Source organism: Carassius gibelio, chromosome A15, assembly GCF_023724105.1.
Source record: "Carassius gibelio isolate Cgi1373 ecotype wild population from Czech Republic chromosome A15, carGib1.2-hapl.c, whole genome shotgun sequence".
Taxonomy (NCBI): domain Eukaryota; kingdom Metazoa; phylum Chordata; class Actinopteri; order Cypriniformes; family Cyprinidae; genus Carassius; species Carassius gibelio.
Genome location: NC_068385.1, coordinates 10,520,602 through 10,530,636, shown reverse-complemented (window position 1 = coordinate 10,530,636; position 10,035 = coordinate 10,520,602).

Sequence of the window (10,035 nt, the reverse complement as noted above, 5' to 3'; positions counted from 1 at the left end):
GTCCCGAGAGTTTCAGCTCCTAATTAGAGATCCCCCCTTGTTTCTCTTCTTTTCCTTCTCGTGCAATAACCTCAATCCCTCGTTTTCATTAAGGGGCCATTGTTAAACGCTGTTATATTCAATTAACAGACCGAACAACGCAACCTAACTCTTTGTCCAAACTAATCAGTCAATGACCAATCAATAGACTGCGATGACAAGCAATTACGGTTCTGGTACAAGACAAAACCAGCGAAGTGTTTATATAGTTAGCTTTAAGTCCCTATGGGGTTAGATCTCTGCCACAATTCTGCGAATTCGCAATCTGAGTTTTGTGGAGAAAATGTTCGTCTTGCAAAGAAAATAAGTATTTCGAGCGCACAAAAATCTATTTTGCATTAAAAATAAATTTTTGGATGTGTGCAGGCCTTCTCTTTTGCATTTGTAACTTTCACTAGCTTGCTCCCTTGATGCCCACCCTCTGTGATCTCTAGCTGGCTTGCTCAACACAACTCAGAATTACAATATGACATAATTACAGCCAATCAGACACAAGGCTGCTAAATTCTGATTGGCTACCTTGACAACCAATCACAACAATCCTTGCATTACTGCAGAAGAGTGAAAATACAGTGCATGCATAATTATTATGCAAGTGGACAACATCAGTCTTAATAACTACTATTAATCTTGTACTTAATCCCTTATAACTGAAATATAATAGTTCATAAGAGCTGGAAGTGAAAAATGATTAAGCAGGTTATCTTCTACAGATAAAAATCAGTTTTATATACAAAATCAGTCTTCAAGTATTTTACTACACTTCAGTATTTGATTCTTATTAAGTAGGGGTAATTTTTCTCTGAGAACTAGACACCTTTTACTCTTGGAGACTCCAGGCAGGCTTAAGTTCTGGAAAATGGAGACTAAATGGTTCCTGGTGATTTCAAACCTAATTCTTCACCTTAATTCCTAATTATTTTGCAGTTAACATCCATCTTTCCTTCTCAACATGTTTTTGACTGACCCTGCAGACCCACTGAGCATTTTGCGATCCAATAGTTATGCATTAACTTTTAACTTTAAGTTTTGAAAATTTCTCATGTGCATTTAATAATTTTTTATTTAAATCCTTCTTTTTCAGCTCATTTTATCTGTAAAAGAAAATCTGCTTTATAATTATGCACAGCTGAATATAAGACATTTTCCATTTCCAGTCTTCACGAACAATTATATATAAATTATAAATGATTAAATACAAGATTATGGTAAAATTGGTCAAATGTGCTTGGAAAAAAATATGATCAGAATATCAACTTACATAATAATTATGCATGCACTGTATTTTTCTTCTTCTGCTGTAATGCAGAGAATGTTGTGATTGGTTGTCAAGGCAGCCAAACAAAATTTAACAGCCTCTGATTAGCTGTAATTATGGCATATTGTAAAGCTGGGTTGTGTTGAGCAATGGAACCATTGACATTTAGAGAACACTGAGGGCGGCCATCAGGTGAGCAAGCTAGTGAAATGTTGCATGCGCAAAAAACTTATTTTAAATGCAAAATAGATTTTTGTGCACATCAAAATACTTTTTTCTTTGCAAAACAAACATCTTCTCCACAAAACACACTTTTGCGCATTCAAAACATGGTCTTTTGCATGCAGAATTGTGGCAGAGATCTAATCCCATATATTAGTCAACCAAATCAGAAAGTGAGAAGGACCGAATCTTAGAAGCCAATTACTAGTTGTTTCTTTTATATTAACGAAAGAAGAATAAAAAAACAAAAACAGACAAAAGGACCATTGACAATATTGGGCTGTTTTTATCTGATCTGCAGCAGAAGCTGAAATTGAACACTGAGAAGCTTGAAAATCTATGAAGGCACTGAGGGGTTGAGATGACTAGTTGCTGATATCATTGTATTGTATGATCCACAGAAATACTACATAAATAAGAGCAAGAAAGACTTTTCAGGCTTATTGCTATTTAAAATAATAAAAGTACTACATCAGAATTTTAGCTTACATGAACTTGATCAGTCTCTACTGGTTTATGTTATTTATTTATTTAAAGAAGAACATACAGTCTGTCACACTTGTGCGCAGGCTTATGTCGGTTCATACTATTATTTGATTTTGAAACATTTTTCTATATACAATTACTCTAATGTAATCATATAATTAATATAAAAAAATAATAAAGGTGAGCAAACACCATCACCTAATACTGATTTTAGAATTGATCAGAATATAGTTAAATTAAAATATATTTTGTGGATTAAAAAAAATCATATTTTTGACATATCTGTTGGGTAAACAAGTGAACGCAATAAAACCACACTTGGATACATTAAGGTCAACTATATAATATATGTGAATGTATAATGAATGTGTATTGTAACTTAAAGCCCAAGTATTTTCATAAATTTTCATAATTTGTGTCACATATTTTTAATGTGAAATTTGCTAGCCAAACAATGGTTCGATATTTCTTTTAAATTTGTTTCTGAATAGTTTTTTTGCCTCAATTGTTAAACTTTTGCTGAAAGGCCTATAATACACTGTTTTAAAAGCCTACACTTGCCCCATATAATGTCATAACACTCGATGTTTGTTCGGTGAACTTTACTTTGATGTTTTCTTGGCAATAACAGTGAAAATGTAAAAATGCATCACTTTAGCCAAGATGAGAAGATAAATAAAATAAAGTACCCTGAAAAAATATGAAATACAGTAAAAATGTGACAGCTAGTACCGGTCCTGACAACCTATGAAGTTTTATTTTCTTCTCAGAACATTGGTGGTAAGGAGTAGTTGTTTTCATTATGTATCAGGTAAGAAAAAGTGATTTGATGGATTTTTTAAATATCACAGCGCTCAGGACAAGCATGTAATTGTCATCACACCTCCTCGTTAAAGTTTTCAAGCTTGAGTGAAGCTGTCAGAGTCTGTGTAGATCTTGTGAAGGAGCCTCATTCTCACACAAATTGTGCTTTTAGAAAGAGTGATGGTGAGTTTCTCTGTTCTCAAGTATTCTTTCAGTGTGTTTCAAATGCATTCTGTTAACACACAAATCACTTTTTGATCAAGCAGAATAAATAAAATCTGAATAAAGGATACATCGCCACCTTCTGGACATATTAATGAACATAAGCAATTGGTAATATTATATGTCTACATTTATGTTCTAGGTGCATGGTTTCTTACTAAAGCAATTTATAATAAAAGGTAGAGATTATCAAAATATTTAGTGGCAATTACAAGGACAGAGAGCAGAGAATATATCTACAAGAAAACAATACACAAGTATTATTCAAAATTCATATAATAATTTTGCATCCATTAAAAGTCCAAAAAGTCTATAGGAAGAAATCACAAAGCATTTAACTTTCCATGTAAGAGAGAGAGAGAGAGAGAGAGAGAGAGAAAGAGAAAGAGAGAGACTTTTAATGAAGTGGACAGTATCCAATCATTGTGCTGTAAAAAAAAATTGTTATACATTATAAAACCCAAAACTGATTTATCATATTGGCATTAATATCATTCTAACATTCAGTTTTTTTTATTGTTTATTAATTAATTACGTTATTATTGCTGTGAACAATTTAATAATGTGAAGTTACATAACGTCCACTGAACAGACCACAAAAGGCCTTCCTCTCCTCTGGATCCAGTGCATTGTCACTATGTAGAAAACAATCCGCTCACCATTTATACAGTATATAAAACAACCACTAGGTGTCACTATAACCTACTAACGTTTCTTTCATTTTTTTTGTGCAAATCAAACAGTTCAGCCTCATAACAATTTTCTTTACCAACTTTAACCTCAAACTATTTTAAATACTCAAGCACTCAAAATTATATATAATTATAATTTATATAATTCATGTATATAATGCAAGCAACACAGCAACAAATCTTCTTAGTTTAACTTGTACCATCAACCCTTCACCACAAGGCAGAAATAGTACCAACTGAATATATTTTTTACAATACAGACTGCACTCAAATGGTTGTGATCACATTGTAAATATACTTTCATTTTCTGAATGTCTCAGTGCTAGTCCAACAGAAAGAGACTAATGTATTTCACCTTTAAGTCACCAGAGTGGCTCGAGATGGTTCGGGGTTCATTAGTACTGGAGCATAATCTGGGAGGTCAATGTCAAGGGGTCATTTTAAGGGTCTCTGTTTTTTTAGGATTATATCCTGTGATATGACTGTTTGTAAATGATATTATAAACCCTAATGGTAAGGTAAAGAGTGTCTATACTAGCTTGCTCTGACAGGATTCATCCGGAGAATGATTCCAAAGCAGAAACAGCAAATATATTAAGCACGCATTATAATAAATGCTATCACATTAGGTGTCTAAAGTTAATTATTTAAGGTTAATAAGCATTATTACTACTAACTTGACTCAATTAAGTCGCCATGTCGGCTAAAACACAACAGGCCCCACTCAACTATGAACACAATATTTTTAACAGTAGATTACAGGCTGTAAAAAATATATCAAACAGTGACAATTTTTTATCTCTTTGATTTAATTAAGTCCTGCATTAAAAAAAAATTAATAAATTTATTTTAATGCCTTTCCCAGGCTAGTTGTTCACAAGCAAGAATAATTACAACCACGTTAAAATACGTTTCTTTACAATTATAACCTCTTGAGTCAATCTTATAAATCTTCTGGGATGTGTGGGACACTGAAAGCACAATTGAAGGACCACATATAGCTATTAGCTACTGCAGTTGAAGTACTATTAAACTTAGTCCCGTGCCCCGTGTCACATGGTCAGAGGTCAGAGAGCAGCTGTGATGCTGGTGATTAGCATGAAGCATGACTGCTCATGAGCCATGTGATGTCTAATAGTCTAAGTGATAAAGACACTAAATGACTAATCAACCGATTCACAATGACAAGCATAATAAACAGGAGAAATTAGACTTCTGGCCAACTGAAACTCTACAACTGCTTAAAGGCCACTCTTTTGAATGATAGCTTTTTATTGCAACACAAATGCACGTATATATTTATCTCTACATTCTTTAATAATGTTTTATATACAAACTTCTCTGGATTTGATCTTTATATATATATATATATATATATATATATATATATATATATATATATATAGTTAATTAGCATTTCTGGAATACATTAAAAAGACACTAGAAAGAAATCTTGTTCGTTTTATATGGTTGCTTCTGCAGTTTTAGCCATATTGTGATGCTAACAGACTATTCAAATATGTTTTTTCAGTGAAGCAGGAAACATATGACTGCACTTGTCGATTCTTTAGAATGATGCCCTTCCCAACTTTCCCTATTCATCATTTCCACTTTGCAAATCAATACTGTAGCAATACACAAATGTTTGTTGTTTGAAAGCAACGGTGCTTATGGGCCATGTGCAGGCTTTTCCTTGAGGCTGTATTCAAATACTGAGGCACAAGATTAATTACTCTGTCTGTAGCTGACAGGTGCTGAAACATTTGAGAACGACACCTGTGCAAGTCACACAAGTACTGCAAGCAGAAACGAAGGGAGGATGGAAAGTATATTTTATAAATTGATCTATTGTTGTACACCAACATGTTTGCGCTCAGCATTGGCTACACAAAAGCACTGAGCAGAATTAATGGTTTTAAAAAGTGCTATAAATAACTTTAGACTTCTGCAATGCAAACAAAAATACACCTAAACAGTAAAAGGTATTTGGAAACTGTGGCCACGAAATGCAAAATTTCATGCATTTGGTTTCCCTTAAAGCTCAAAGTTGTACTGCTCGTTTCCCAGTTACAATCTGTACTACATCATATTGCAAACATGAGATCATCATACTGTAAGGTCTATTAGTGTACAGATAGGTAGTGCCTGTGACCAGTGAGTTAAAAATGGGTGTGAGGCTAAATAAACCATTCACTTTTTACAAAGATTTGTACTTCAGCACCTTCACTCGATGACAGCCTTGGGTCAATGTTCTGCTAGCTTTCAACTCAAGCAAATCCTGTATATAAACGGTCCATTTTTGATGGTAAAATGCCGCCATGTGAATATTTATGCACACAGTTTTCATTTCCCACCTATTTTCTTTTACCCTCAGGTTATAAGGTCAAGAATAACACAGCTAGTGTAAGAGCACAAAATGTTTTGCTCAGTTAAAATAAAAGTTTGCTTTTGGGGGCAAAATCGATACATTTATGGTTTATCCCAGGTCAGTTTAGAATGATAAAGTTAACTATGCAACATTTGTTGTAAATTAATCTTGACCATTCAGACTGTAATACTTTCCTTCTTGTTCTTGCACGATAACTTATACAGTTCTTGCAATATAACTTTTAATAGCTTAATAAAACAAATAAAATGTGACCTGACCATTTTCACATGCTTTTAATTACATAAAATACCACAATCAACTAAAATAAGTGATTAGAAATGCAAGACTTGATCCAATCACACTGTTTTGAACCCTGTTTCTCCAGCTTAATCAGACACAGTCTCTTTTCCTTAATTGGACATTCAGTATTTCTTGATGTGTTGAAAAAAAGACCTGTTCAAAAAATGTTGTATAAATATATTTTAAGGCCATGCTTTTGTGTCTAAGGCAAAACCAAACCATCTGTGGTTAGATGGTTTATCCCACTGATCAGCGCTGCATTAGACTAACGACAGAGAAGCGATTTATCTAGTCCTCTGTAACTGAACAGCATGAATAGAGCAAGCATATAGGACGCATGTGACTGCCATATTAATATTTCATGACAGTTGATGTCATGAGTAGTAATGAGCTGTATATACGTATTAAACACAATGAATATAATTATCTTAATGATATAATCCTAATGTTTGTTAAATCAAGTAGAAATCTGACATTAAAATAAAGAGGAAAGTTTTCAAGACTCAACACCTCACAAAACTACAGTGAAGTACTGTATATATTTATATATATCAAAGGCCTATTACATTAACTAATTCTACTAGTGATATATCAGTGATATGTCAAGGTTCAGATGGCACACATCACGTTGCATACTGTGCAGCTCATGAGAGAATTCATAAATATTTGATAATACCTGGCAAAACTCACTGGTTTACATTAAATAATGATAAGATTAATACTGCCCAGTTAAACAAACAAATTAGAACACTGGATACAGTATACATAAGAAATACACATGCTTATTAAACCAATTGTGATAAGACGGAAACTAACCAGTGAAAGGACTTGCTTTTGGATATAAAAATGCTAATTCAAAACCTATGCACCCTTGGAGAAAAAGGTACAAAGCTAACACTGGGGCAGCAGTACACTAAGGCACAAAAGCTAAAATGTAAATCTTTGTACCTTAAATAGTTATTTCCCTCATATTTGTATTGTAAAGATACTTTAACAGTACACATGGATACCAAAGTATATATAAATACCTTTTGAAAAGTGGAATCTTTTGTACATTTGTTTCCGAGAGTGTGGATGTTAAATCTAAACTTGAAAAAAAAAAAAAAATTACTCATAAAGGCATGGTATAATGTTTGTTTCCATAATTACTTTTTGAACACATGCCCTATCGAACAGTAAAAAAAAAAAGATTGCAAGCTTGCTATACTGCAAAAATATAAGTGTTCACACAGGAATGTGGCTTATAGGAAGAGGGCTAATGGTGGAAGAAAAGACACAGCATGCATGCTAAACACTCTGAATGCACACAGACATCTGAGCTAATGACTGTGGCAGTATGGGGTTATGCTGGTTCCAGGGTGGCGGGTCGGTCGGAGGTTTTACTATGAAGCTATTGTGATGTCACTGCTCTGTACTGTCTATCTGCAGCCAGGCACAGACAATGTCCTAGTGTAAAGCACACTGCACATAATGCTCTTCAGAGAAATACAGCATGCATCCCTTACCCGATAATTTCATGCCAAAAACTATACTGGTCACTGTGTTACCACAGTATAAACCAGTGTGAAAAGACTGGATCTGAGCAGGATAAGAAGGATTTTGGAAATATTTGAGACCATAATGTACAGCACTGAAGGAAGATTTCAAGTAGGGAAAAAAGGAGAGAGAAATGTAGGACAAGAGGGTTTTCTGGCCCCATCAGCCTCCTTACTCTTTGTTGTTTATTAGCAGAGACCCCTCTTGCCCATGACCAATTATACAGGCAAATGTTTTTCTAAGGAAAAAGAGCCTGCCCTCCCATACACATTAATCACTCACTGATGCTTCCACAGGGATACTGACTCAACTGACAGAAATACAGCAGTATTCTTTAAAATCTGATTTCAAAATCTTTAGTCAAGCAATTTTTATATTAAAAATTATGTAAAAATAAAGAACATAATAATAATAATAATAATAATAATAATAATAATAATAATAATAATAATAATAAATCAGATAACGAATAAAACAACAAAAATAAGAATCTATACAAAAACTACTTTTTACAATAAAAATAGCTTTTAGAATAAAATGTAATTTATGACATACAATATCATAAGATTTTTTTCAAAAATGTAATGTGTAAATATACTGTAATTCATATGTAGGCTACATCATATAAATGTAATATACATTTTTACAATAATAATTATAGTTTAGAAATAATTCTTAGGCTACCACAGAGTCTGAATACAGGCTATAAATAAAACATAACCTCGTGATAGCAGTGCTTTTCTCTTCTTGCAAATGACACCATAGAAAATACTCTTTTTTTTTAAAGAAAATATAAAATCAAGATATAGGTATTAATAATTTTGTCAGTTTAAAACCTTAAATTAACTGCTTAGCTTTTTATGCTGAATTTCCAACGACTGACGGTAAATTCGATTAAATATGTTAACATTATATTTTTTTTTAAACTGTAGGTTACTAATAATCTGTAAAGCCACGAGGAACAAAACATATAATGTAAAACGACGACCAAATTATTTAAAATGTCCTTCAATAATCAAGGTTTCAGCATGAATTTTGAATGATCGTCACATTTTTATTATTAAATTAGATGACTGATTTATTATAGCACCTTGGTTCCATTCATAATAGACGTTGTTAACGGTAAACATTTATCGTGAGGCAGAGTAAAAAAAAGCTAGCGGTCTGACGGTAAGGCATCAACTGTAACGTGTTTTGAGCATCGCTCACTGTCCATTCGATAACACCCTGCTCTCAGTAACTAACCCTACTGCTGTTCCTAATTTCAAGACCACGTGACGGTGGGAGTGAGTGAAGTTTAAATTCCCTTTCAGAAAGGCAGCTCAATTCATCCCCTATAAAAAATCATCCCTTTTATAGCGACATCTTATATAGCACGCTAAGGTATAACTTGCCTACTTGAGGATCCCCAAGAAAGCGCCCATCTCGAGCGAATCTCACCCTAAGGTTCACACACACAGAAGGTGTATCAAGATCAGTGAGGTGGAGGTAAGACCAATTATTTTCAATCACGTGTGATATCGGTAGCTAATACACTGGGGTTTAAGAAATTAAATACTCCCTAAAATTATTATTCCTCATGAGAATATTTCCTGCTTCACGCCTAGGCCTGTGACTTTTTAGATGATTTTATTTAGTAGTGAAATAAGACAAACATCAAGCTATTTATTTTTGTTCGAACCTGACAGTAACAGTCGAGTAAATAGACCAGCACAGTTACGAAACAATTTCAAGAATTAAATGTTTTGTGATTTAACTGAGACATTAATGACGTGTGAATCTAGGCCATATTTAATGTTTATTTCAAACAAACTGTAGTGTAGGCGATATACTCTGCTTCAATATATGTGTACTGACAAAAAAGAAAAGAATAAAGATTTTGTTTTACTTATTGAAGTCTAATGGGACAAATAAAGCAGTGGGGCCTTCACGTGAATTTAAGCCGACATTTTGACTTTTGGTAAACGTGATGTTGCAGCTTACATTGCCTACATTAAAAAATATGGATGAATATCTGGGCAAACACTGTTTTACAGCAATATTTTATGAAAAAAAAAATATCCTTATTGTATTTGTCATGAAAAACGTAAGAGAGTACCGTGGAAAAA